The sequence below is a fragment of the Petaurus breviceps genome, unplaced genomic scaffold, assembly GCF_028583685.1.
Source record: "Petaurus breviceps papuanus isolate PSGF00001 unplaced genomic scaffold, PetGlider_PUasm1.0 90925, whole genome shotgun sequence".
Taxonomy (NCBI): Eukaryota; Metazoa; Chordata; class Mammalia; order Diprotodontia; family Petauridae; genus Petaurus; species Petaurus breviceps.
Genome location: NW_027187380.1, coordinates 35,835,560 through 35,862,562, shown reverse-complemented (window position 1 = coordinate 35,862,562; position 27,003 = coordinate 35,835,560). Strand labels below are relative to the sequence as shown.

At 37.8% G+C, this 27,003-nt stretch overlaps 1 protein-coding gene and 1 pseudogene across 2 annotated transcripts in view; both read right to left on the bottom strand.

The window, feature by feature from the left end:
• The window catches only part of SHISA6 (shisa family member 6), a 599,047-nt gene that overhangs the window by 44,249 nt on the left and 527,795 nt on the right, over nt 1–27,003 (bottom strand). The gene's annotated exons all lie outside the window — the stretch shown is intronic.
• Nucleotides 11,669–12,356, bottom strand: LOC138152335 (large ribosomal subunit protein eL19-like; annotated as a pseudogene).

Sequence of the window (27,003 nt, the reverse complement as noted above, 5' to 3'; positions counted from 1 at the left end):
TTTCCCAGTTGGGGTAGGTGAGGAGGGAAGAAGGGAAAGAATCTGAAACTCAAAGTTTTAAAAACAAATGTCAAAAAAGTTTTACATGCAACTGGGAAATAAGATATACAGGCAATGGGGTATAGAAAGTTGGGGAGGGTGTGGGGGATTATATAATAGAGATTGGGGAAAGGGGTATTCAGTAGGCTTGCTATTTTGGGGTGCTGGGTAGGGGAGAGATGGGGAGAAAATTTGTAACTCTAAATATTGTGGATATGAATGTTGAAAACTAGAATAAAATTAATTAAAACAAACAAAAGATATCAAGGCCCTTTTGTGCTAACAATTCACCACATCTACTCTGCCATTTTCTCCTCTCCACAGGCTCAAAATCACTTTTGTTCCCCTGCCCCTCAAGACTATCACTCCCATTATCCCTTAGTTTTCCTTTCCAATTGGGGTGTGGGGGCAGGGGAGTGTGGGAATTACACTTCTCATCAAGCCAAGGATAAGGATTCTGTATTTAATTGTATTTTAAGACAGAGCCACTAACTCAAGAGGGACCTACATTGAGCAGTTCTGAATATGGCATGGTCATATTCGTGTTTTAGGACTATCAGTTAAGCACCTGCATGAAGGATGATTTGGAAAGGTGGAAAGAAATGGTAGACCAATAAGGATGGAATCATGAAAATCCAGGAGAGGTAATGAGAGCTTGAACTAGGACAAACCACGACATATTTTTTTCTCTAGTTAGAAAGAGCTAACTTTTCACTTCACTAAACTAATTTTTTTCCTCCAGACTATGAAGTACTTTCAGTAAGATCTATGGCAAGGAAGGTATAATTTTTCTTACATGCAGTGTTTATTTGCTTCTCTTATAGGTTGTGAGAACAAACAATATTTTTGTTCACAAATAATACAGTTTCCATAATGCTTTCTTAAAGGGTCTACATCCTTTATCACTACAGATTTGATCCTTTAAAACAAGATATAAATAGCAAGAGAGGAAGTGTGGTGTAGTGGATAGAAATCCTGCCTTGCAATCAAGAAGACCTGGTTGTTGTGGGTTATAGAAGATCCTTTTTACAAGTAATAAAATTCTATTAGAATTTTGGGAAAATGGTATTGATTTGTTAAATTGTATCATAATTAATCTGTAAGTATGGAATAATGTTAATTGCTGAATTTGATTATGAACTGTGTTGTACTGACTTTTCATGAGATTCTTTAGAATGAAGGACTAAGGGAGGCCTTCAAAAAGGATAACACAAAACCTCCAAATTTCTGAAGTGTTATCTAGGAATTAGAACTTTCCTAATAGACTTTCCCAAACACACTCCAGTAAACCTTTTGAAGATGGCAAATATCAAAACTGGTGAAGAATGTAGGCGTAGGGTTAAGTAAGTCAATCAGGTTGCTCATCTCTAGTTAAGTAACTAGAGGCCCTGATACTTTAACAAGGTGAACACAAGTCTCAATGAACCTATCAATCACTTTTAATTGAGTGAAATCTCCTTGGATGAACTGGAGTAACAATGAAATTAAATAACACTGAGTGTTGTCGTTTGTTAAGGAAACTTAGTTATGCCCTGTGGGTCTCATCTCTAAAAGATGTGTTGAGAACTCAAATGTTTTGAGTATCTGCTAGAAATCCAGATCCCCAGAAACAGCTAACCAGGAAAGAGTGTTTTTAACTAAACCCTCTGAGAAAGATTTCTTTGGGCTGAGAGGGACAAGAAGACACTCCAACTTTGGTTTTGGTCTCCCCTCCACCTCCACCTTGGCTAAAGTAGGACTTTGTTACCCTCAAATGTTCCAGAGGATTTTGGCGTTGTTCTACAAAACAGTGGCAGCATCTGCCCTGGTAATCAAGGACTGAATAGATGAAGTTCTACAAAAAATCCAGCAAAGACTATACATATAGGGAACTTCCTGAGTATGGGGGAGAAAAGTACATCAAAGGGAGAAAAGTCATCAAGAACTATGACTGCTCTTTGCCATACATGCTATATAAGCTTGAAACCACTTTCCCCTGGACTCTGTATGTATTACTCAGAGGTCACAGACTTTTTCTGGGATGTTTTGTACCAACTATTCTTACTATATACCACCTTTAAAATACTCTCTTGTGAAAGCTACTTAAAGATAACTGACAAAATTAATTTTCAACTGATGATCTTGGGAGGAAGCATGCTCCATAGAGAGTCATAAGCATTAGAAGATATTTCCCAACTCCATATGGATATCCATAGAGCCCAAAGGGCTGTGCTCTGAGAACATATCTCATTAGTATGAATGGCAGTTGGCATAATAGTTCCAGAGTATATTACATTGTCCCTCTTCTAACACATACTGATCCTCAGGAAGTCACTTAACCTCTCAGTGCCCCACCCAGGCAGCCCTCTAAAACTCTCAGTTGTAGAGAAGGTGTAGACTTGCATTGGAAAAGGAAGTTCCTCACTGGGAGTTCCCTATATTCATAAAATCACAAGGCTGTTTGCAATAACAACAATAAATAGCAAATTAGACAAAGTTCTAGCTAGTTTTATTACACAGGGTGAGGTCTTTCAGAAGCCTATGGGTTGCTAGGTTCCCATGTGCATCAGGAAACACTTCAGAAGAAATAATAGGCAAATTATAGGGTTGTTTCAATGACTAATTACAAGTCCTGTGGCTTCTGATACAGAGAAACATGAGAGAAAATGGTTAGAGCTTGAAAGGTGTTGTCAAGGATATGACAATCAGTGCATTGACACTGCTCTTTGGTTTTAAGTCAAGGGCACAAAATTTATCTTCTAATGACATATCATGCGCGCGCGCACACACACACACACACACACACACACAGAAACATTAACACAGTAGGGGAAAGTGGCCCAGGTAACCAGGATCCCCAGAGCCACATTCCTTTGTTTCAATGATTTCTCATTTTTGTTTTTGTTCATTTGTTTGTTTTTGCTTTCTTTCATTGCAAAACATATAGTTCAACCACCATAGTATAATGGGCTAGCTTGAGGTTCAGACTCTTCCTACTCTTACTTAGCATATCGTATGACCTTAAACAAATCACTTTGCCCATCAGTCTCATTTTTCATGATTGTCAAGTAGAAACTGACATTTTGAAGTAGCCTTAGACTGTGGGAGATTGTAGTGGGGAGGGAGCCATTAAAAGACTAAATCTGAGAGTCAAATGTGGTAGGGGAAGGAGGGATAATGCTTGAGGTAGAGGGAAGTCTTATTTTCTTTGAGGAATCAGAATCCTAGAGTATGCACATGTTGAGACACTGCCCACATATAGAAGCTAGCATAATTTCCTGTTTTTTGGAACCAGATACCATGCAATTTGCATAACTATCACAGCACAGGGTTCTTTGCTCTGCTATCCAATGGGCTAGCTCTCCATCTTAGTTTTGTATCCTTTGCGTTTTTGATGGATCTTCCACTTGACATTCTCTCATTAAAAATATTAACAGCACAAAGCTAAGCACAGATTAATGAGTCATTACACAATGAAGCAACTTCTACATTGACCTTGAATCTTTAATAACTACTGTTGGGTCCAGCTATTCGATCAGGTTACAGATTCAACTAATTTTGATGCCTTGATCATGTTTCTCTAACTTGTCCACAAAGAAAAACTATAAAGATTTTTTCAAATGTGTTGCTGAAATCTAGGTAAATAATATAGACAGGGGCGGAGTCAAGATGGCAGAGTAGAAACAGGTTCTCCCCGTGGCTCCTGGCTTCCACCTTCCCCAATTCATGTAAAAGGGGACTCTAAACAAACTTTGGAGCTACAGAACCCACAGAATGACATAGAGAAGCTAACCTCCCACTGAGGACAGCCCAACAGGCTGGCAGGAATCATCCAGCGCAGTGTTCTGGGGGCCGAGCCCAGATCCAGGCGAGGTTTTAGTTCCAAGGCTGACCTGACCAGCCACCAACTGGAGGGACTCCAGATCACCTGCAGCTGTGGTTGTTTCCAGATTTATCAACACATAGATGTGAAGGACAAAGTGAGAGGAAAATGGAGTATGGACTTTGGGACCCAGTAGTTGGGAGTGAGTTGGCTTTTGTCGCCGGGGCGAAAAGCCACTGAGGGCTGAGGTGCAGCTGCTGCTGCCATGTGTCAGCTTCAGCTCCTGGCCCGCAGAGTGTAGGGGGACCAAGAGACCAGTCTAAGGGGTAACCACTCTTGCTTTAACCTGCTTGGATCTGTATTGCAGTCTAGGGTGGAGGTCCTGGGGTGTGTGACCAGCTTGCCAGAGCATGTGGAAGCTTTAGCAAGGGCTCCCAACTAATACCTCTGGCAGCTGAGAAAACCCCAGCGTTTGGGACAGAAGCTTCCCTGTCTGGTAGTAGAGTCCTACTGTGGCAAAAAGCCAAAAGTCAAGTAATTGAGTGGCAACATGCCCAGGCAAAGGAAACAAAGCAAAAGGAAGAACCCAATATTAGGCTCGTATTTGGGGGACAAAAAGGATAAAAGAATGGAACAGGAGGAAGACAGTGAGGTCAGAACTCCTGAACAAAAACATCAAAGGAAAATATGAGCTGGTTAGAGGCCATAGAGGACCTTAATAAGCAAATAAGAGAAATGGAGGAAAAATTGGGAAGAGAAATGAGAACAATGCAAGAAAATTATGAAATGAGAGTCAACAACCCGACTGAGGAAAAATAATACCTTAAAAAACAGACTGACTCAAATGGCAAAAGAGGCTCAAAAAGGCAATGAGGAGAAGAATGCCTTAAAAAGCTGAATTTGCCAGATGGAAAAAGAATCTTAAAAGCTCAATCAGGAGAATCATTCCTTCAGAATTAGATTGGAGGAAATGGAAGCTAATGACTTTATGAGAAATCAAGATGCTATTAAACAGATACAAACAAATGAAAGGATAGAAGGCAATGTGAAATATCTCATGGGAAAAACCACTGACTTGAAAAATAGATCCAGGAGAGATAATTTAAAAATTATTGGACTACCTGAAAGCCATGATCAAAGAAAGAACCTAGAAATCATCCTCCAGGAAATTCTCAAGGAAGACTGCCCTGATGTTTTAGGATCAGAGGGCAAAATAGAGGTTGAAAGAATCCACCGATCACCTCCTGAAAAAGATCCCAAAAAGAAAACTCCTAAGAATATTACAGCCAGGTTTCAAAATTCCCAGATCAAGGAGAGAATATTATAAGCAGCCAGGAAGAAACAATTTGAATATTGTGGAAACACAATCAGGATAACCCAGGATCTGGCAGCTTCTACACTGAGGGATCAAAGGGCTTGGAATATGATATTCTGGAGGGCAAAGGAGCTGGGATTAAAACCAAGAGTCACCTACCCAGCAAAACTGAGTATCATGTTTCAGGGGAAAATATGGTCATTCAGTGGAATAGAGGACTTTCAAGCATTCTTGATGAAAAAACCAGAGTTGAATAGAAAAATTGACATTCAGATACAAGAAGCAAGAGAAGCATGAGAAGGTAAACAGGGAAAAGAAACCATAAAAAAAACTTACCAAAGTGGAACTATTAACATTCCTACATGGGAAAACGATAATTCTAACTGATGAAACTTTTGTCAGTATGAAAATAGTTAAAGAGAATATATATATGTCTATATCGGAGGTTATACGGGCATATGAATACATATGTGAATGTGTGTATATATGTTTACAGGTAGACATAGATAGAGGGCATAAGGCCAATTTAATAGGAAGGGATGATGCTTAAAAGGTGAAATTAAGAGGTGAGAGAGGAATATAATAAGAGGAGATGGGGAGAGACAGAATGGGGTAAACTATCTCATGTAGAAGAGGCAAGGGAAAATGGTTACAATGGAGGGGAAGAATAGGAAGGCAAAAGGGAATGGGTCAACCTTATTCTCATTGAATTTGGCTTAGGGAGGGAATGAAATACACACTAACTAGGGTATCTCACCCTACAGGAGAGTAGTGGGGAAGGGGATGAGAGGGGGGATGATGGAATGGAGGGCAGGTAGGGGGGAAGGGAAGTTGGAAGCACCCACTTTTGAAAAGTGATGGGATCAAAGTAGAGAATAGAACTGGTGGAAGATGGGGTAGGAGGGAGGGAAATATAGTCAGTCTTTTACAATATATCAACTATGTTAATGTTTTGCATAAGCTACACATATACAACCTATACTGAACTGCTTATCTTTCCAGTAAGGGCGGGTGACTAGGGAGGAAGGGAATGAATCTGGAATTCAAAGTTTTAAAATCAAATGATTAAATACACACACACACACACACACACAAACACACTATTAATAATACTATTTTACATGTAATTGGGAAATAAGATATACAGGCTCTGGGGCATAGAGATCCACCATTCCCTACTGGAAAAGTCAAAGGGGGTATGAGAGAAGATATGGGAGAGAGCAGATTGGAGGAGGGGATATCCTGTGGGACTGCTATTTTGGGGCGGTGGGTAGGGGAAAAACAGGGAGAAAATGTGTAACTCAAAATCTGGTGGAAATGAATTATGTAAATCAGAAGTTAATAAAGCATTTGAAAAATGAAAAAAAAATTATATAGACAGAAGCCATCTGATAAACCACTTCACTAATTTTATTGAAAAAAGAAACGAAATTAGTCAAACATGACCTGTTACTGATAAATGTCTTTACTATCTATTCTTTTGAAATAATTTTATCTTTTTTATTATATGCTAACAGAATTTCTCCCAGTGTCTTTCTCCTCCTCCCAGAGAACCACAAAACAATATAACTATATTTTTAAAGAAAAAAAACATAAGAAAAGGAGATAAATTATCAATATTGATCAATAAATCAAAAAAAGCTGAAAATGTCTCTATTCCTGTGTACCTTCCACAGTTGTTCTTTCTTTAGCAAGCATCTTGTAATTGAATCTATACAAGTTATTTGTGTGCTTTGATTGATTCCTCCACATAGTTTATGTATTTGTAATTATACTAAATGGAATATACCTTCCTGTTAATGTTTTTTGGAGGATTTTATTATTTTATAGAAATGCTGTTGATTTTGTAGCTTGTGTTTTTTCATAAGCTATTAATTGTCTCAATCAGTATCTTTTTATAAAAAATAAAAAGTCAGTATCTTTGCTTATTCTCTAAAATTATCTATGTAGATCATCACCTAATCAGAAAATAGATAGTTTTTTCAACACTTAACCTGATTTTATGCCTTTAGTTTCTTTCTCTTCTTTTATTGTTATTATTAACATTTCTGGAACTACATCAAATAATAGTGGGAAGAGAAGGCATTTTTGCTTTATTCCTGTATTTGATGGGAAAGGCTCTGGTGTGTCCCCATTTCATAAGATGCTTGCTTTTGGTTTTAGACAGACAAATTTTATTATATTAAAAAATTCCTCCTATGCCTATACTTTTTTAAAACATGAATGTTATATTCATCAAAACTTTTTTTCTGCATTTGTTGAGATAATCATGTAATTTTGGATTTTTTAAAAGTTTTATTGATTGTTTTCCTAATGTTGAACCATCCCTTCATCCTTGTTATAAATCAAACTTGGTTATAATGAATGGGTTTTCTTTTTTCATGATAAATTGCTGTAACATGACAAGGATTTAATTAAAAGTTTTTGAATTGATATTCAATAATAATATTGAACCATAATTCTCCTTTGCTGGCTTAAGTATTATTATCATATTTCTTTCATAAAAAGAATCTAGTGGAATGTTTTCTTTCTCAATTTTTGAAAATAATTTTGTAGTATTATTATGATTAGTAGTATTATAGTATTGTTTTTTTAAGGGGGAAGGCAAGGCAATTAGGGATAAGTGAAATGCACAAGGTCACATAGCTAGTGAGTGTCAAGTGTCTGAGGTTAGATTTGAACTCAGGTTCTCCTGACTCCAGGGCTGGTGCTCTATTCACCATACCACCTAGCTGCCCCTTATAGAATTGTTTTTTTAAAGGATAAAATTCTCCTATGAATCCATCAGAATTCATGTGAATCCAAAAGTCTCCATCTCTCTCCCCTTTGGTAGTTCCTTTAAAGCTAGTTTGATCTCCTTTTAGAAAACTGGCTTTTTTAAGATCTCTATTTTGTCAAGTCAAGTCAAAAAGTATTTATCAAGCACTTACCATGCCAGGCATTGTAAAGACAAATCATGGTCCATGCTATCAAGAAGCTCACAAAATAATGGGTGAGACAACCTTTGTCCAAACAAGATGAAGATAGGATGAATCTGAGAAAATTGCAGATAAAAGGCATTAGAATAGAGGTAGATCAGGAAAGACTTCTTGTTGAAGGAATTATAGCTGAGAATTGAAGGAAGCCAGGGAAAACAGGAGATGGAAATGAGAAGGTAGAACATTCCAGGAATGTGAGACAGTCAGTGAAAATGCTTTGAGTCAAGTGATATACTTTCATGTGAAAAGAACAGCAAAGGTAGAAGGAAGTACAAAGGAATAAGATGTGAGAAGTCTGAAGGCATGGGAAGGGAAGGGGCAATATTATGAAGGACTTTAAAAGTCAAACACATATTTGTTTCTGGAGTTTATTCTCCCTTAGGGAAAAAGGTGTGACATGATCAGACTTACATTAAGAAGATCCATTTAAACAGTTGAGCAGAGATAGTACTGGAGTGGGGAAAGTCTTGAAGGAAACTAACCAACCGGACATTGCAATAGTCCACAGATGAGAAGATGAGGTCTTGAACTAGGATGGTGGCAGAGTCAGAGGAGAGAAGAGAATGTATATGAGGGAGGTATTTTAGGCAAAATTAATAGGACTGGCAATTTATAAGGTGTGTGAGTGAGAGAATAAGGAGTCAAGGATGAGACTGGGTGCCTGGGAAGGTGGTTGTGCCCTCAACAATAAAAAGGGAAATTAGGAAGAGGGAAAACTTTGAGGGGAAAGATAATGAATTAAATTTTGGAATAGTTTAAAATGTTTCTGAGACATAAACAAGTTCAAGATGTCCAACAGCCAGCTGGAGAAAAAGGACTAGAAAACAGGAGAGAGATTAGAGTATGAGAGAGAGAGAGAGAGACAGAGAGACACAGAGAGAGAGACAGAGACAGAGATAGAGAGAGACAGAGACAGAAAGAGAGAGACAGAGAGAGACAGAGAGAGAGGGAGAGAGAGAGAGAGAGAGAGAGAGAGAGAGAGAGAGAGAGAGAGAGCATCAAAGGCTACAGAAAGTTCTAGGAAGAAGATTCAGAAAAAGCTATTATATTTGAAGAAATGAAGTGGAAGTGGAGTGTTGTGAGGTTTAGTTCATGATGTTTCAAGCTTGTTCTTCCATGATTACTTCTATTTGAGTTCTGCTTTCATGCTTATCTCCTTGTGTGCTTTAAAAAAAGAAATACCTTAATGATCCACCTCAATGTTGTTGCTATCCCCATAGTAACATTAGGTTTTTTTTTGTGGGAGGGGAGTAATTTATTTTATTACATGTCTTCATTGGTTGCTGTTTACCTTTCTTGTATGTGTTTTCTGGAATTAATGAAAAGCAAATGCTATTCTTACTTTTTTTTGCTTTGTGGGAATGCTTAAATGTCTCTTTTTTTGTCTATTTAATTTGTTATTTCATTGACAATTATGCTCAGGTTTACAAGGTATGTCCCTGGGTTGCATCTTCAGCTCCTTTGCTCTTTGGAACACATTCTATTCTCTTCTGCTTTCTGGTTGTGTGCAGAATATTCTTTTGCTATATAAATTCTGTTTATTATATATATACATATATATGTATATATACACGTACACATTTGCATATAGATGTACATATACATACACATGTATAGATATAGAAATAGTATATAGATATGAAGATCTTTCTCCTGATAGCTTGCATAAATTTCTTGTTTATCTTTGAATTTGTTCAATCTAATTACTATGTATCTTGAAATTTGCAGCAGAGGTTATTTTTTTTCTATAGGTAATCTTTGGATACTTTTGATTGGAATAGTGTTTTCTGCATTCAGAAGTTGTAGGCAGTTTTATTGTATTGTTTCTTGCACTATGTTGTTTAGTTTTTTTGATTCGTCATATTCATCTGTGAGACCTATAGTCCTTAAATTGTCTCTGCTCATCCTGTCCTCGAGAAACTGTTTTGCTTGTGGAAAGACCTTTAAAAATTATAAGAAAGATCTTTAAATGTTTCTGCTTTTTGCTTCTCTTCTTTCAGATTTTTGTTTATATGTGTGTAAATATGTCTATATTACAAATCAGCTGCTTCTGTGGATAGACTTGCCACCTAGTAATAAGTTTTTCTTTAATTTTTAAAAATTTCTATTCTGACAATGGCTTCTGCTGTGCAGGTCATGAATTCTACTTTCACAATTCATATTTCTTTCTTGAATCATTCAGGAACATCCTGCTGTGGTTCCAAGTTCTCTTGTAAATTTTCTGGGTGCTCTGCTCCATTAGGGATTAGTTAAATTTTTGTTTTGTAATATTTATTCAGAGATGTTTGTACTCATTTTGATGCATATCATACAGCCTCACAAAACACTGTATTTCAGAGAGTCATAGTCACTTAGACAAAGTCACAGTTAGAAGGTAGGAGAGATGTGACTGAAAGAACTTGCAGATGTGATCTTTTATTAAAACATGGATAATGGGAGAGGTGTTGCAGAATTGAAAAAGGTCAATGTTGTCTCATTTTAAAAAAGGAAAAAAATGGAGTCAGCAAAATAGAGCTACTGAGATAGGCTTGACTCCTGGTAAAATTTTAAAGGTGTTATTAAAAGAATAGATGTTTTCCCCAATCTTTTTGCATGTTAGTTATTATAATAATTTATTGGGCAAGGAGGCTATTGTTGTAGGGAGAAATTTACTTAAAGGCAATCTATCCTTTTCTTTCCATACTCCATTCTGAACCCAAGTTTATAATCTATCTAAGGCATATGTACTGATGGATAAATTCTATAAGTTGTCTATCCAACTGCATATAATAAACTGGACAATAAGCACCCATTTCCCCCCCCCTAAACTCTTGAGGTTTCCTTTAAGAATCTTTGCACTATCCTGAGATTTGATGCAATCAGCACAATGTCCTTCACAAGTGAGAAAATCTGAAGGACCCTATTATCTACATGTAATTTGCTATCAATATTTTCATGGTCTGTGATTTCAGATCATGGCATACCCCTATCTTTTCCCTGTTGTTTAAATTCAATTTTATTTTATTTCCAGCTCCAAATTCTCTTCCTCCCATTTTCTCCTCCCACACCCACTGAAGGCAAGAAAAACAAAACCAATAACAAATATGTATAATCAAGCAAAACACATTTCCATATTAACTATGTTGAAAATGAAAGAAAGAAAATAAAATGGCTTCAATCTGTACTCTGAATTCATTAGCTCTCAGAAAGTGAATAGCATGCTTCATCCTGAATCCTTTGGATTTGTGGTTAGTCATTGTATTGGTCAGAGTTCCCCAGTTTTTCAAAGTATTTTTACAATATTGTTGTTAAATTGTTCTTTTGGTTCTGTTCACTTCATGTTGCATCAGTTCAAACAAGTCTTCCAACATTTTTGTTCATTTTTTTTATTTTGGTGAAATCATGCCCTTCATCATTTCTTATAGCACAATAGAATGCTGTTACTTTCATATACTATTACTTTTTCAGCCATTTCCCAGTTGATGGGAATTTCTTCAGTTTCCAATTCTTTGCCACTATGAAAAGAGCTGCTATAAGTTTTTTTGTACATTTGGGTTATTTCTTTTTTTTTTTTTGACAGTTGTCCATTTTTATTGCATATGCCAAATAGAAGGTACTATGTACAGAGGAGATAGGGGAGGATCATTTTTTAGTCTCCTCCTCTTTGGACAAAGTCTTGATGATCTCCTCTTTCTTAGCCTGCAGACGCTCTTCCCGATGCTTTCGTGCTTCTTTAGTCTTAGACCTTCGAGCTTCAGCCTGGTCAGCCAAGACCTTCTTCCGGGCCTTGTCTGCCTTTAGTTTATGAATGTGCTCCAACAGGATTCACTTATTCTTGAACACATTTCCCTTCACCTTCAAGTACAAGCTGTGGTACATGTGGCTGTCAATCTTTTTGGATTCACTATATCTTCGAAGCAAACGGCAAACAATCCTCATTCGCCTCATCCAGGTCACCTTCTCAGGAATACAAGCATTGGCAGTACCCTTTCTCTTACCAATACCCATGTGCCTACCCTTCCTTTGAGCCAGAGTTTTTTCCGCATCTGGTACGAGACTGCACAGTAACAGACTTCTGGATGATTTAATCTTTAATCAGCTTCCGGACCTGCTGGCAGGAATTGGCATTGGCAATTTCATTGATCTCATTGGGTTCAAGCCATACCTTCTTCTTTCCACATAGAAGGACACTAGAGGCAAGCCTCTTCTAAAGCCTGAGCATTCTCATGGCTGCAGCAGCAGCATGGAAAAGGAAAGGAGAGAGAACCCATTTGGGTTATTTTTTATTCTTTCTTTGATCTCTCTGGAGTATAGATCTAGTTGTTTGTTGTTATTCATCCTTCCTTTTTGAAGAGGGGCAATGTCATCATGGAGTAATGTCTTAACTTGTGTGTGAACTGGATTTAAGTGAGGCAGAGGTACACAAAGTCATCCACCTCACTCTCTCTTCCTGAGTCATCGAAGTCCAATGACAAGACAAAAGTCAAGATGACTTGCTATGGCCCAGGATTCAGTAAACAAACCTGGAGTTTTCAGTGTCTGACCAAGTTCTAAGTACTCCATAGTGCCTTCTTCAGCTACCTTATTTAATAAGTGCTTGTTAATTAAGTAATCGATTAAAAGTTATTTTCCCATTCTCACTGTCTTCAGCAAATTCATATGTAGCTTTTTCACATTAGTATTTCATTATTTTTAGCAGTAAATTACCTATAGAAGGAAAAAAATGTTAAGGGATTTAGATTAAAGCTACTACTAATAATCATGAATCCTAAGCAAGGCACTGGATTTGTTTGGTTAATAAGAATAAACATTATAAGAATTGTAGAGGGTTGGCTTCACATAAGGGTTCCATATGTTTGCATAAATTCCTGCCTCTCCATCCACCAATACCCTTAGTTTTAGAATGAAATTATAATGGGGAGAGGGAGGGAAACTGCAGAAACAAGATACCTAAATTATAACCTGTGTGACCTTGTATCAGTTCCTTATCTCTAAAAGTTGGAACTCACTAAATGACTTTTGGGGTCCTTTGAAATTCTAAAACTATGTTCTTATGAATTTTATGTATGACCTCCAAGGTTCTTTTCCAGTTCTAAAATCCACGATCCTGTGATCTGATCCTCTACAACATTCCAAGATGTGGTCATCCAGCCTTGGCCTGAAGACATCTAATTGAAGGTGAACCTACTACCTTGTGAAGCAACCAACTCTATTTCAGGCTTGCTCTAATTGTAAGGAACTTTTTTCTTTTTTTTGGGGGGGGAAGGTAGGGCAATTGGAGTTAAGTGACTTGCACAAGATCACACAGCTTTTTTTGTGTAAAGTTCTGAGGCCAGATTTGAACTCAGGTCCTCCTGACTCCAGGGCTGGTGCTCTATTCACTGCACTACCTAGCTGCCCCTGTAAGGAACTTTTTACTGAAATCAAACTTAAATTTGCCTCTTTGGTGGTTTGTTTTTGTTTTTGCTCCAGGTTCTGTTATCTGGGGTGAAATAAAATTAGTCTGATCTTGCTTCTGATTGACAGCCTTTCAAATTCTTGAAGCTGCCTATTACATCCCTGTTGAATCTCTTCTCTAGGCTAAATATCCCAGTTCCTTAATCATTTTCATGAAAAGAACCTTGGTTTGATGATTTAGTATAAAATACATTCTGTAGAAATAGGCCTAGTAGATGTATTATTGCATCAAAGGGGGTACACCAATTCTCCAAATAGCAAGGTGGCAGGTCACTCAAAGGCCAAAAGGGAGGTGCTTGAGAACAGAATATTACCAATGAAGACTTGCATAGGAAAATTGAAGTAAAGGATATAATCAGAGAGGTATATGACTGAAAAAGTAAGTAGGTCAGTTAGACTGTGAAAGCAAATGATATCCAAAGCCTGTGTGTTCCATTGGTATGCAAACAATGCCAAGAGATCTAGAGCAAGGTCCCCAGCATATTGGGCAGATGTGTGGAGAATTAGTATGAGCAGATATATGTGGATTGAGAGATGCAGTTTTGGGTGGGGAGGCAGATATCCATATTGTTTTCTCTAATAGAATGTAAGTACCCTGAGGGCTGAGAATTCTTCATTTTATTTCTTATATTCCCAATAAGTAGTACAGGTTATGATATAAAACTAAACATTTAATCAATGCCTTTTATTAATTGCTTGACCGATGAGACCACAGATTCATCAAAGTATTACTCAATTGTCTTTTCTAGTAGATTTTACCAAGTGTAGTAAATGCTGTGACTGACTTTGAGCTTCAGGTATTATTAAGCTTTCATCTGTTTAAAGCTTGAGATCCAATTATCTCAATTTTATAAATGAGGAACCAGAGTTTGAAAGACAGAGTGACAAGAATATGATTAAAACTGGGAAACAGCTAACCTTTGTTTCTTAGCCTCGATCGTGTCTATGTTGTATTCAATTTGGGGGGCTCTATTTTTGGAAGGACAATGGATATCCTTCAGAGTGAGGCAGATGACATAGGAAAGAGGCTTGTATTTTCCTGGGATCTGTTAGAGAAATTGTTGGAAGAACTTTCAAGGAAAGGGACATCTTTCACCTGGAGAAAAGAATATTTATAGGGGGATGTGACAGGCACTTTCAAGTATTTGAAGAGCCATTATGTGGAAGAAAGATTATACTTGCTTGCTTGGTCCCTGGGAACAGAACTAGAAGCAAAGATAGAATTGATGTAAGGAGAAATATTCCTAACAACAACCTGCTAAGGTCTTTAAGAAAAGAAAAAATGACGACTTCTCAGGAATACTGTACAAGGAATCCTTTTTTATATTTCGGTAGGATGAGATGGCACTTTCAAGTGTGAAATTCTTTTATTCTGGGAAATTTAAGGGAAGAACAGGTTTAGAAAGGAAGTGAGTTGCATTTTGGATATAATGACTTTGATGTAACTATGGGACATCTAGGAGGAGATGCCCATCAAGCAGTTAGGACTGGATATATGCTTGTGGTTCAACTACATAGGTATGCTTATCTTATGGAGAACCTATATTAATCAGATGAGCTCACTAAGGGAAAAAGTACAAAGAGAAGAGGTCCTAAGATATGGTCCTTGAAGTCATCTCTCCTAAGGAAGTGAATTAAAGCCTAAGCAAAGTCACTGAGAAGGAGCTATCAGACAAGTGGAGGAGAATAATTACAAAAGTGAAGGGAGGCAGACTGCACAGGAAAATGGAGTGGTTAGCAGTATTAAGAGCTATACAAAGAGATCAAGGACAGTGAAGTCTGAAAAAAGATTATCAGATTTATTCATGTAACCCTTGTATTATGAGGCACAATAATCCCAGAATGATAACACTGTATATTTTGGGGAAATAATATCTGTGTGCATATATGCATGTGTGTATGTATATGTGTCTGTGAGTGATTTGTGGAGATTTCTGTGAAGAGCACAAGAGAAGGAGAGGCATAAAGATTGATTGATTGATAGGCAGAATTTAATCTAGAGAGGACACATGTAGGTCACCTCAGTGCCCTTGGAATATACCTCCAATATCTCCATCTAGAAGGACTACGAAACCTAATGATCCTAGAGATGCTATTGGTAGTATGGGTGAAATATTATGGGGATTATGTAAGATAACTTCACAGAGGTTACTTTTGTCCCTCCCAGCTGCCACTCCAATGGGAAGGTATGAATGAACCGTTTTGCTACAGTATTTAAGCAGGAAGCCCTTCTTACTCCCTGCATTCAGAAATTCGTGCTCTGACATGTTCTGTCTGTGCTGATCAGCTTCCCTCAATACTGAGTGTTCCTAATTTCCCTATTACTGTCAAGGATGCCACCACCCTCCTGATCACTTTGGCTTGGAATGTAGGCGCCATCCTTGACTCTTCATTCTCTTACTCCTCGTATCTAATCAGTTGTCAAGTCCTGACATTTCTACCTTTACATCACTTGTATGCTTCCTCTTCTTTTTTCTGACAATGCCACAACCCTGGTAGAGGCCCCTCATCAACTCACATGTAGATTATATTTTGATAGCCTTATTATTGATTTGCCTGCCTCTCTAGTCTATTCCCCATTTAGCTGTCAACTTGATCCTCCTAGAATGCATATATAATCATAACATCACCCCCCCCCTTCCCCTTATAACCTAGCTGCTTGCTCTTCCTCAAACTTGTCACTCTATCTTCTAACTTCAAGCATTTTTTACTGGCTGTATCTCATGCCCAGAATACTCTCTATCCCTTTTCTTTCTTTCTTTCTTTCTTTCTTTCTTTCTTTCTTTCTTTCTTTCTTTCTTTCTTTCTTTCTTTCTTTCTTTCTTTCTTTCTTTCTTTTTTTTGGCTCAACATTTTTTTATTGAGTTTTTGTTTTGTACTTACCAAACATCATCGAACACAAATATTTCCTTTTTTACAGAATAATGGAAAAAGCGGATTATACTTATGAAACCATGAGTCTTTTATGAATAGCTTGCATTTTATTTTTTTTTGTTTTTACAGATCTTTTTTGTTATTTGAATATTTGATTTTAAAACTTTCAATTCCAGATTCATTCCCTTCCCCCCCCTGCCACCCACCCCCACTGGGGGACAAGCAGTTGAGTATAGGTTGTACATTTGTGTCTAATGCAAAACAATAACATAGTAGATGTATTGTAAAAGACGGACTATTTTTCCCTCCCTCCCACCTCCCACTTGTTCTATTCTCTACTTTGATCCTGTCCCTTTTCAAAAGTGGGTGCTTCCAACTTCCCTCCCCCCAGCCTTCCCTCCCTTCCATCGTCCCCCCTCACATTCCCTTCCCCCCCATTCTCCTGGAGGGTGAGATCCCCTATTTAGTGTGTATTTCCCTCCCTTCTCAAGCCAGATTCAATAGGAATAAGGTTGACCTATTCCCTTTTGCCTTCCTGTACTTCCCCCCCATTGTAACCATTTTCCCTTGCCTCTTCTGTATGAGATGGTTTGCCCCACTCTGTCTCTCCCCATCTCCTCTCATTATATTCCTCTCACCTCTTAATTTCACCTTTTAAGTATCATCCCTTCCTGTTAAATTGGTCCCGTGCCCTCTATCTATGTATACCTGTAAATGTATACACACATTCACATATGTATTCATATGCCTGCATACCCTCATATAAAGACATATATATATGTCTTTATATATATTATATATATTACATATATTACAATATATAATATATTATATATATATATTACTATATATATACATATATATTTCTAATCCCTTCAACTACTGAGAAAAGTTTCATAGGTTACAATTATTGTTTTTCCATGTAGGAATGTTAATAGTTCAACTTTGGCTAGGTGGCTCAGTGAGCAAGATCACCGGCTCCAGTGCTGGGACGACCTGGAACAAATCCAGGCCCAGACACTCAGCACCACACCCAGAAACAACAACTGGCCATGCAACCCCGAACAAGTCACTCAACCCCGATTGCTTCAAAAAAAAAATAGTTCAACTTTGATAAGTTCCTTATGATTTCTTTTCCCTGTTTACCTTCTCATGCTTCTCTTGCTTCTTGTATCTGAATGTCAAATTTTCTATTCAACTCTGGTTTTTTCAGCAAGAATGCTTGAAAGTCCTGTATTCCACTGAATGACCATATTTTCCCCTGAAACATGATACTCAGTTTTGCTGGGTAGGTGACCCTTGGTTTTAATCCCAGCTCCCTTGACCTCCAGAATATCACATTCCAGGCCCTTCGATCCCTCAGTGTAGAAGCTGCCAGATCCTGGGTTATCCTGATTGTGTTTCCACAATATTCAAATTGTTTCTTCCTGGCTGCTTGTAATATTCTCTCCTTAATCTGGGAATTCCGGAACCTGGCTATAATATTCCTAGGAGTTTTCTTTTTGGGATCTTTTTCAGGAGGTGATCGGTGGATTCTTTCAACCTCTATTTTTCCCTCTGGTTCTAAAACATCAGGGCAGTTTTCTTTGAGAACTTCCTGGAGGATGCTTTCCAGGCTCTTACTTTGGTCATGGCTCTCAGGCAGTCCAATAATTTTAAAATTATCTCTCCTGGATCTATTTTCCAGGTCAGTGGTTTTTCCCATGAGATATTTCACATTGCCTTCTATTCTTTTATTTGTTTGGATCTGTTTAACAGCATCTTGATTTCTCATAAAGTCATTAGCTTCCATTTGCTCCAGTCTAATTCTGAAGCAATGATTCTCCTTGGTGAGCTTTTGAGATTCTTTTTCCATCTGGCAAATTCGACTTTTTAAGGCATTCTTCTCCTCATTGCCTTTTTGAGCCTCCTTTGCCATTTGAGTCAGTCTGTTTTTTAAGGTATTATTTTCTTCAGTCAGGCTGTTGACTCTCATTTCATAATTTTCTTGCATTGTTCTCATTTCTCTTCCCAATTTTTCCTCCACTTCTCTTATCTGCTTCTTAAGGTCCTCTATGGCCTGTAACCAGCTTGTATTTTCCTTTGAAGCTTTTGGTGCAGGAGTTCTGACTTCACTGTTTTCCTCCTGTTCCATGCCTTGCTCCTTCTTATCCCCAAAATAGGAGTGTAATGTTGGAATCTTCTGTCTGCTTTGTTTCCTTTGCCTGCTCATTTTGCCACTCAATGATTTGACTTTTGGGCTTTTTGCCACAGTAGGACTCTGCCACCAGACAGGGGAGTTTTCATCCCAAATGCTGGGGTTTTCTCAGCTGCCGGAGGTATTAGATGGGTGCCCTCTCTGAGGTCTCCACATGCTCTGGCAAGCTGGACATGCACCCCAGGACCTCCACCCTAGACTGCAATCCAGATCCAAGCAGGTTAAAGCAAGAGCGATTACCCCTCAGACTGGTGCTTGGTCCCCCTACACTCTGCAGGCCAGGAGCTGAAGCCGCCATGTGGCGCTGGCAGGCTGTGCTGGTGTCTCAGCGGTTTCTCGCTCCGGGGGTAAAAGCCATGCACTCCCACTTCCTGGGTCCCAAAGTCCAGACTGCACTGGCCTCTCACCTTGTCCTTCGCATCTATGTATTGATAAATCTGGAAAAGGCCACAGCTGCTGCTGATCTGGAGTCCCTCTGGCTGGCGGCTGGTCAGGCCCGCCCTGGGGCTAAAGCCTCGGCGTGGGGCTGGGCTCGGCTCCCAGAGCGCTGCGCTGGCCGATTCCTGCCAGCCTGCCGGGCTGTCCTCAGCCGCAGGTTAGCTTCTCTGTGTCATTTTGTGGGTTCTGCAGCTCCAAAGTTTGTTTAGAGTCCCCTTTTTACATGGATTGGGGAGGGTGGAAGCCGGAGCCACGGGAAGGTCATGCTTCTACTCCGCCATCTTGGCTCCGCCCCCCTCTCTTTCTTTCTTTCTTTCTTTCTTTCTTTCTTTCTTTCTTTCTTTCTTTCTTTCTTTCTTTCTTTCTTTCTTTCTTTCTTTCTTTCTTTCTTTCTTTCTTTCTTTCTTTCTTTCTTTCTTTCTTTCTTCCTTCCTTCCTTCCTTCCTTCCTTCCTTCCTTCCTTCCTTCCTTCCTTCCTTTCTTGCTTTCTTGCTTTCTTGCTTTTTGGAGGGCAATTGGGGTTAAGTGACTTGCCCAAGATCACATGGCTAGTTTTTGTGTTAAGTGTCTGAGGCCAAATCCAAACCCAGGTCCTCCTGACTCCAGGGCCGGTGCTCTATTCACTGTGCCACCTAGTTGCCCCCAAAGATCTTTTCTTTATCATGCAGTATTTGAACAGGAAATACTCTGAGCATACTCTGAACTGGATAGGCAAGGCTTTTCATTGCAACTCTAGAAGCAGGCTCACCAAATATGTGTATTCCTAAAATTGGGCAGTTGTTCAGTCATTTCAGTCTTGGCAAAGATACTGGAGTGGTTTGCCATTTCCTTCTCTGGCTCATTTTACAGATGAAGAAACTGAGGCAAACAAGATTAATGACTTGCCTAGGATCACACAGCTAGTGTCTGAGACCAGATTTGAACCGGAAGACGAATTTTCCTGACTTCAGTTCCAGTTCCTGCACTATGCCACTACTTGCCTTATTGCTGGTTACCTATTTAAAAACATAACACAATGGCAGACCTCTGGAGAAAATTGAATGGGGATAGAAAGGAATATACCTTTTTTTTTCAGCAGTACATAGCACCTACACAAAAACTGACCATTTATTAGGGCAAAAAAAAAAAACAATGCAGAAAGGCAGAAATATTAAATGCATCCTTTTCAGATCATGGTACAATAAAAAACTACATGCAATAAAGGGCCATGGAAAGATAGACTAAAATTAATTGGAAACTAAATAATCTATATACTAAAGAATGAGTGGGTCAAAACAACAAGTCATAGAAACAATCAGTAACTTCATCCAAGAGAATGACAATAATGAGACAACATATCAAAACTTATGGGATGCAACAAAAGTGGTTCTTGGGGGAAATTTTATATCTCTAAATGCTTACATGAATAAAATAGAGAAAGAGAAGATCAATGAATTGGGCATGCAGCTAAAAAAAGTTAGAAAAAGAACAAATTAAAAATCCCCAATACCAAATTAGAAATTCTGAAAACCAAAGTAGAGATTAATAAAATTGAAATTAAGAAAACTATTGAATTAATAAATAAAACTAAGAGCTGGTTTTATGAAAAAAAAACAATAAAATAGATAAGCCTTTGAATAATTTGATTTTACAAAGAAAGAAGAAAACCAAACTGCCAGTATCAAAAATGAGAAGAGAAAATTCACCATCAATGAAAAGGAAAATAAAACAATTAGGAACAATTTTGACCAATATGCCAATAAACTTGACAATCTTAGTGAAATGGATGAATATTTACAAAAATATAAATTGTCCAGATTAACAGAAGAGGAAGTAAAATACTTAAGTAACTCCATTTCAGAATAAGCCATAAAGAATTTTTTTAGAAAAAAAATCTCCAGGGCTAGATGGATTTACAAGTGAATTCTAACAAACATTTAAAGAACAATTAATTCCAATACTATATAGACTATTTGGGGAAATAGGAGAAGGAGTCCTACTAAATTCTTTTTATGAAACAAATATGGTACTGCTACCTAAATTGATAAGACTCAAAACAGAGAAAGAAAATTATAGACCAATTTCCCTAATGAATGTTGATGCAAAATTTTTAAATAAAATATTAGCAAAAAGGTTATAGCAACCTATAATGAGTATAAAACCCTATGACCAGGTAGTATTTATGCCAGGAATGCAGGGCTGGTTCAATATTAGGAAAAGTGTCAGTTTAATTGATCATATCAACAACAAAACTAACAGGAACCATAGGATTATCTCAATAGATGCAGAAAAAGCTTTCAAAAAAGGACAACACTTGTTCCTATTAAAAAACACTGGAGAGCATAGGAATAGAGTCTTCCTTGAAATGATAGCTAGCATCTACCTAAAACCATCAGCAAGCATTCATTATATGTAATGGGGATAAGCTAGAAGTATTTCCAATAAGATTGGGAGTGAAACAAGGATGTCCATGATCACCACTGTTATTTAATATGGTACTAGAAACATTAGCTTTAGCACTAAGAGGAGAAAAAGAAATTGAAGGAATTAGAATAGGCAAAGAAGAAACTAAGCTATCACTCTTTTCAGATGATATGATATACTTAGAAAATCTTAGAGGATCAAATGGAAAACTACTTGAAATAATAAACTTCAGCAAAATTGTGGGATATAAAGCAAACTCACATAAATCATCACCATTTCTATATATTACTAATAAAGTCCAACAACCAGAGATAGAAAAAGAAATTCAATTTAAAGTTACTATAGACATTATGAAACATTTGGGAGTCTACCTGCCAAAACAAACCCAGGAACCACATGAACACAATTAATTAAAAAACACTTTTAACACAAATAAATTCAGATCTAAAAAATTGGAAAAACACCAGTAGTTCATGGGTAGACCAAGCTAATATAATAAAAATGACAATTCTACCTAAATTAATTTGGTTATTCAATGCCATACCAATCAAACTACCAAAAAATTATTTTGTACCACTAGAAAAAATAATAAAATCTGTCTGGAAGAAGAAACTGTCCAGAATATCAGGGGAATTAGTGAAAAGAAATGCTAGGGAAGGTGGCCTAGCCATATCAGGTCTTAAATTGTATTATAAAGCAGCAATCATCAAAACTTTTTGGTATTGACTAAGAAATAGAGTGGTGCATCAGTGAAATAGGTTAGGTACACAAGACACAGTAGTCACTGACTATAGTAATCTACTAATTGATAAACCCAAAGACCCCAGCTTCTGGTATAATAACTCATTGTCTGACAAAAACTGCTGAGAAAACTGGAAAATAGTATGACAAAACTTGGCGTAGACCAACCTCTTATTCATTCTAATTCTTCTTTACAACATGACTAATGTGAAAATATGTTTAATAAGAAGGTATATTAAAATCTTTTATCGGATTACATGTTGTTTTGAGTAGGGGTGAGTAGGGACATGGAGAATTTTTTGGTTTGTTTTTTTGTTTTTGCTTTTTTTTTGGGAGGGCAATTTGGGGTTAAGTGACTTGCCCAAGGTCACATGGCTAGTTTTTGTGTTAAGTGTCTGAGGCCGGATTTGAACTCAGTTCCTCCTGATTCCAGGGCTGGTGCTCTGTGCCACCTAGCCACCCCATGGAGACAATTTAAAACTCAAAAGTTTATGGAAGTAAATGTTAAAAACTGATATTAAATGAATTAATTTAAAGAAAAAAAAGCTTGCCAGCCTTGGCAAATCAGCCAGAGTGAATTTTGAATATATTGTGCATATCCTTAATTCACAATAGTCCACTAGGATCCTGGGAAAACACAAGCATTGTATTTTCCCTTGCTTCCCCAGTGCCATATAGAGAAGAGTCTCAAAATAGCTAAGATTATACAGTCCCACATGCATAGGAGAAAATCATAATTGTCCCCCAAACAGAGAGTTAAATGGATTCTACAATAAAAAAGGAACATCACAGCTTAATTAGAACATAAAAAAAATTGGTCTTTGTCCTGGAAATGGTCTTTTCCAACCTAAAGACAATAAAGAAATGAAAAAGAAAATCAAGTTTCTTCTCTACACAGCATCCCAGCCCGCATAGAAGTTTCCTAGAAGGGATTTAGGACTAAAAGTAATTCCCTACACTTGAGATTAGAAACTGAATTGTCTTTTGTAAAAATTATTCCATGATTTCCTTAGTTCATAGGGTCACCTTAATTGGAAGGCAGACAAAATATCCAGGTGTCCCTTCTCAAAGAGCACACCAACATCTTTTAGGGGTCTCTATATGTGATCCAGTTGAATGTTCAGTCAAATTTCTATTTATATTTTCTATTATATTTCTGTTTCTATTTCAAAAGTCTCTATACAAAAGCATACCCAACTGAAAGGGAAAATAATGAATTTTCAAACTCACCCAACAACATAACAAATAGGTTCAGTTTTATATTAAAAAAACAAACAAACAAAAAAAACCAGAATCAGGTAAGCCAAAAAATAAGTGTGAGGTTCCCAAGAAAAAGGATTAAGCACTACAGGTTGGTTACTTAAGGTTTCTAGGCCAAGAAGCAAGCTCTATACTATAAATCTGTACTCATAAAGATCCCACAACGAGGATCCACTTAAAAGGAGAAGAAAATATATAAATATTTATCAGCTAAGCATCATCAGCATTTTAGGGATGCAAAATTCATACCTCTCATGTTAGCTTTAGTATCAATACTTGTAAAGGATTCACTAAGATAATAGGTTATCAATACTTAAATATTTGACTATGGAGAAGTCAATCTCAAAACAAACTCATCTGACTTGTAAACACAATATAAAAACTGACTTCCATAATTATAGTCTAAAATAAAAGAGTGAAAAAATACTTATTTTTAGCAGTTCAAAATAAAATACACTTTGGTCATTTTAAAGGGAATGGTAATATTTAGCTTGCTCCTGGCCAACTTAATTAGCTCCCTTCTACCAAATGTTTGTAATACAAAAGACAGTCTCAGCAACAGCACATTTATCCAAGCATACAATTAACAGAAACTGGGGAAGTTATGCATATTAGGCTTGTTGGTAGAATACACAGAGCTCTTTGTCTGGAGTGGGATAAAATTTCAGTTCCACCAATGAGAGAGTGGTTTCCTGGATAAATCTGTTATAGCAGCCTCTAGAGTCGCAGGTGCTGGAAATCAAGGGAAATATTGTGGGACAGTGACTTCCTCACATGTGTGTGTCTCTAGGTTTACAGATTTTCCATCATTCAAAAGTTCATGCTTGCATCTCTCTTGGACTCCACCTCTCTTTCTTCTCCCAAGTTCCTCTATGTTTATGTGGTACTGCAGGCTTGAGGGTCTCTCAGTAAATCAGAAATCTCATCTCCCTCTATGTAGATAATACATGCTAGGAACTATCCCAACAGCTTCTAGGCAGGGATGTTGCGTGCAAAATGAGGAGTTAGATTTGATGACCTTTGAAGTCCCTTCTGGCTTTATATCTATCATTCTCCGATCTTATAAGTATGCCAACTTCTCCTCCTAGGCAAGTGTATTGGGGGATTATAAGAGAAGGAGTAATAACTCTGAAATAAATGACCAGTTATGTAAGGTCTTCCAGAAAGAGCCAAGTTACAATATGTGGAAAAAGATAGAAAAAAAATATGAAGAGACAAAGCATGCCGCAAAGTTGGTTTTGAATTAGTAAAGATTCCAAAAAAGAAAGGAGGGTAAAGGAGAGAAAGGACTGGGATACAGTAATATTGAATTGATTGGAGATTATGGTATAAGAAAGGGTAATAAGGAAAGGGGAATATTTTGCCTGGAAAGAAGAGAACCCTGAAACGCTATTTGGGAATCAGAGGGTATGATATTTGTAGGAGGAAGAACTAGTTAGTTGTGCGTCTGTCTTCTAGTGTCCTATAATGATGGAGGGTCATTTTGTTTTCCCTCTCTAAATTCTGGGTAACTGGGAATGGGGGTTGACCAGAGTTCTAGATCCCTAGGAACCATAAAATTTCACCCATGGAAACACATCATCCCAAAATGGCAGAGGATGAGGCATATTCAGAAGAAAGTTTGCATATAAAGTATGAGTTTAACTATGTTATGCTTCGTTCTAGAGACCCCAGACCTTTTCTGATTTAATGGGATTTTGATAAAATTTCCAGTCTTTATTCCTCTGTCTTTTTTTCATGTATATTGGGGGCTGGGAGAGGAGTATGAGGGCATATGGAGGCATTAGATCCTCAGATCCAGCTGGAGACAGCTATCTCCAGGGTGATATATCCCATTGACTCGATATAAATAGCCAGCCCTGAGCAGTCTTTATCAGTGATTAGAGGAAAATTATTTCCTTTGCATTTGAAATCACTGGTCTGTTTGGAGCCTGGGGAGGGATTGTTTTGAGCCAGAAATAGTGAGGTCTCAGACAAGTGGCTGAGCCTGTTATACCTCAAATCCTGGATTGCTCTTACCAACTAATTGTTTCTGTTTCTAGTTTTCAGAAATGTAATGGAGGTAGGGAATATGGGGTTGAACCACTTTCTTCTCTATTAACCTATTATTCTTTTCTTGCCTTCTACAATATTAACTATGCCACACACAATTTCCCTTCTAAAATCCTTTTTTTCTCCCATTGCTATTCTTGCTAGATAACTTTGTTTCCTATTTCATTGAGAAAATAGTAGCAATCTGTCCTGGACTCCATATTTTCTTCTTTTCAATCTCAACAAATATCAGATTCTTCCCTTATTTCTTCTTCCTTTCTTCCTATTTCATAGGGAGAAGTGTTTCCTTTCATCTCCATTTTCCCCTGTGATTTTGTTCCCATTTTCCAACCTATTTCCTCTTGTGATTTGCTCTATAAATCATCTTCTCTCCAGGATCATAAAACTCTTCCTCTCCAACGGTTTCTTGCCTACTCACATACTCAGATCTTCTTCAGGGATCACATTTCACAAAGGAAATTAAAAATATGGAGGACCATCAAAATGAAGAAGTAACCTAATCCATGCCAAGCTAGGATCTGGGGATCACTTAAATACATGAAAAGGGTATTAAATTTGATATCAGAGGACCTGAGTTCATATCCTGTCCTTGTGTCTTCTAGGTCATGGGATAAACAAGATGGAGGACTAGTTATTTTCTCTGATTGCCTAGACCTCTCAAATCTCTCCAAAGCAGAAATTATGCACCAGAGATAAAGAAACTTAAGCAGTTTCAATGATTTAGGACATCTAGAAAAAGAAAAAGAAGGTAAAAGAAAAACAAAACAAAACTCATTATCTGACTTCTAAATTGAGCTCATTCAGGACCCCTTCCCCACATTCTGTGCTATGGTCAGCAAGGCTGACGCACAAGCTTGAAACAAAATTCAACCCAAGACCCATCTTCCCGTCCCCCTTCCAATGCCTTGGACATCATGGCTGAAGGCTGCAAAAGTCAGCTTCAATCAAAATAGATAACCCCTCACCTTTGAAGCACTCCACCCTGTGGAAACTCATTGGGGCCACTCAGGTAGCAGTGGGACATTCTGTGCTACAAAAGATCTCTGCAGGAGAGCCACAAGCAGAGGGAAAAGGACAGATTACATGCCTGGGTTTAAAATAGAGTTCAGTCCGACATGCCACCCACTCCCTTTCCCCAGAGCCTTGGAGTTGTGAACTACAAAAATCAACCCCATAGCACCAGCATGATAGCTCTCTGAGCTTCCAATGCCAGGCCAGAGAGTTGAGAAGCAGAGGGAACAGGATAGGACCCTGGGAAAGGACACAGTATGTACTTGTGGGTAGGGGGAGTAATGGAGCAACACTCTACTAATCCTGAGGGACACTACTCAGCATCCAGCTGAGGCCAGTTCTGCCCTTTCAAAAGTTAGTTGGTAATAGAGACTTACACTGGTATACCACGAATTACCCAGTGCTAGAGGAGGCTGAGATGCTTTGAAATTCAGCTTCTAAGAAAATTATCATTGGA